Here is a 3,259-nt window from a genome sequence, read left to right on the forward strand (position 1 = left end):
ACTCAATGGACGTGAGTCTGGGTGAACTCCGGGAGTTGGTGATGGACAGGGAGGCCTGGCGTGCTGCAATTCAGGGGGTTGCAAAGAGTCGGACACGACTGAGCGACTGCACTGAACTGAACTTGGCTTGTGGGATCTTACTTCTCCAACCAGAGATTGAATCTTGGGCTTCCCTTATGGCTCAGCTGGTCAAGAATCCACCTGCAATGCGAGAGACCTGAGTTCAGTCCCTGGGTTGGGAAGATCCCCTGGAGAAGGGAAAGGCTACCCACTCCAGTATTCTGGCCTAGGGAATTCCATGAACTGTATAGTCCTTGGGGTCACGAACAGTCGGACATGACTAAGTGACTTTCACATCACTTCACTTCACTTCACTTCAGAGATGAAGTATCCCAAAATGAAGAGGGACTGAGCAATCAGTACTATGAAGAAAGGAAATGCTACTCATTTAAAACAAAGACTGGAAGACTGGGAGAAGACTGCAGAGCCATCTCGAAATGTCTGAAGACACTGTGCAGGGAATGTTAAATTACTGTCCATTTTCATTAAGAAAACAATGAGCTTCTGAGGAGTCACTAAAAAGACAGTCCAATGAAGCAGGGTGGCCTGCGGTGGCAGGAGAGCCAAGTTCCACACTGGGGCTAATCAAAAGTAGGCAACATGCCTACACACCAACATGCAAAAAAGGGACTGTACTGTTCAACATGGTTGAGGAAGTGGTTCAGCTAAGTCAACATCTGACCCTGGCACTTTAGGACAAAGAGTCTGGGGAAACAAATGATCACCGCTGTTCCTTGAAGACTGAGGCACCGTCACCTGGATGGTCTAAAGGCAGCAAGAGACAGGAGCAAAGCCCTCGCTGTGCCTCTGGGGTCCTCCTACAATCTGAAACAGCAGGTAACTGCGGAAGGGCAGATTTGCGCATTGAAACAGAACAACGTTGTAAGTAACTCAATACTTGTAATATTAAAGCTCTTTTAATTTTTAAAATAAGAGCATTTAAGGCTCAATTGGGGAAAAAAAGACACTGGAACCTAATATTAGGGAACACAGTCTACATAAATTTTTCAAGTAGCAAATAATATTTCTAGGTTAATGAGATGGTCTAGGATTCATATGTAATGCTGAAATTCCATGAAGAATTTTTGATGTCGGTTTTCTAAATTAAATGATTAAACTTTAGCATTGCTACTCATTTAAAACAAAGGCCAAAATAAGAACAGCAAGAACCACGTTACACCTCATCTGATTATTAGTGGATAACTTCCAAGGAGGATAATTCAGATAGAATCATACCAACAAATAGTCACTCAAAACTGAAACACGACTAACTCTACTTTCAAAATTCACAGTGTATTCATGAGTAATCAAAAATATCTTTGCATGAGCACACTGGCCTCAACTAGCAATTAAGGACCTGTGCACAGAAAGCAAAAAATTATGGGACTACACAGAGGCTTAAGGAGTGGGGTCATGTGTAGGAAAACCAGAATCCAACACAGTTTATCACAGTTTACTGAAACTTGAAATCTGTCAGGGGACTTCCCTGGTGGCCCAGGGGTCAAGACTCTGCCCTTCCAACACAGGGAGCGTGGGTTTGATCCCTGGTCAGGGAACTAAGATCCCACATGCGGCCAAAAAATACATAAATAAATAGAACTGTGCGGAAAGCGAATCTCTGTTTTTAAAAAGGTATCCAATTTTACTCAAGCAAAGCAAAGCAGATCAGATGGAAACCAAAATGTTTTCCATGCTTGAGAAAGGCGAGGCTTAAGGTGGCCCAACAAAGCATGGCTCTGTTTTTGTTGTTTTGTTTTAGGAGGGGAGGGGAGCTGAGGGGAGGGGAACCACATCTCTGAGAATTTGAGTAAAGCCATGGTCTCCTTTAAAAAATGTATATAATGAAAAGAATTTGGACAAAAACAAGACATTCCTAACCCTCTCAAAATCCATTAAGAGTTAAGTACACCTAATTTTAAAAGAGGTAACTGTAGATGAAAGAGGAAGGGCTCTAAACCTTAAACATCTCAAGAAGAGTTAAGGACAGGAGGCAAGGGCTTGGGAGGCTTGGTGATAACAGCATCTGTTGACAGCATAGTATATACCAGCTCTGTCCAGTAGAAATATAATGCCAACCACCTATGTAATTTGAGTAGCCACATTAGAAGAAACAGATGAAATGCTAATATTTTACTTAACTCCTAATATCCAAAATACTACCATTTCAACACTTAATCTCTATAAAATTAATCAACAAAACACTTTTCATACTAAATTTTCAAAATTTAGTGTGTAGTGTACACTTATAGTACATTTAGGATGACCAACCATCCTGGTTCATCTGAACCAAGGGGTTTCCTGGGACACAAAAGTTTCAGTGCTAAAACCAGGACTGTCCCTGGCAACCCGGACAACTGGTCATTCTAGGATCTCAATTTGGACAAGCCACATTTCAAGCTATGCAGCTACCCACGGACAGTACTAGACCGTGTAAGCATTTATCCAGGCCAGCACAAAAAAGACCACGTGTGTGATCTCACTTCTTCATCACACACCTAAGAGGCAGATGCTGTTAGTTTCCAAATTACAGATGAAGAAAGAAATAAGCACAGGTTCCACCTGTCACCCAAAGTCACACAACTAGACAACTAGGGTCACGGTGTAGGGGAATCGGTGAGCTTGGGGTGTAGGCGGTGAGCTTGGGGTGTAGGTGGTGTAGCTTGGGGCCTAAGAGATGTTGAGATATAAGAATAGAAGGGGAGACAAGGGGAAACGTGAACAGGGAAGGCCCTTTAGGAAGGAAAACAGAAGAACCGAGGGGACGAGAGAAGGCGGGGGTTGGAGGGTGGGGAAAAGACAGGGAGTGTGGAAGAACAGATGGCTTCCTCAATAAAGAAACGGTGCAATATAGGCTGGGACGGGGGGAGAGAAAACGTGACGGAGCAAGTATCTCAGTCAAGAGGACAAAAGAACTGGGAAGAAGGAACAGAAAGAAGGGCGTAGGGACAGGGAAGAAAGGAAAGAAAAGAGCCGGGCGGGGAAGGTTAGGCGCACTCTTAGGAGCCTGAAGATCCGGGGGGCGGGAGGGAAATTCACAACAGATGGTGAGCAGCTAACTGTGCAGTTTTCACGACTCCGTGGGTCAAATCGTTTAACGGTCACGAGGCACTGCTGTCACCGCCTGTCTGGCACGGGAGTCGTCTGAAGAGGCGGGGGCCCCCTGCGCCCCGCGCCCCGAGGCCGGGCCGGTCCAGGAAGG

The 3,259-nt window shown here is 44.9% G+C and overlaps 1 protein-coding gene across 1 annotated transcript in view; it reads right to left on the bottom strand.

The window, feature by feature from the left end:
• LONP2 (lon peptidase 2, peroxisomal) overlaps positions 1-3,259 on the bottom strand; it is an 85,202-nt gene that overhangs the window by 81,451 nt on the left and 492 nt on the right. The window lies entirely within an intron of this gene.

The sequence above is a fragment of the Bison bison genome, unplaced genomic scaffold (genome assembly GCF_000754665.1).
Source record: "Bison bison bison isolate TAMUID 2011002044 unplaced genomic scaffold, Bison_UMD1.0 scf7180017864192, whole genome shotgun sequence".
In the NCBI taxonomy this organism is placed as follows: Eukaryota; Metazoa; Chordata; class Mammalia; order Artiodactyla; family Bovidae; genus Bison; species Bison bison.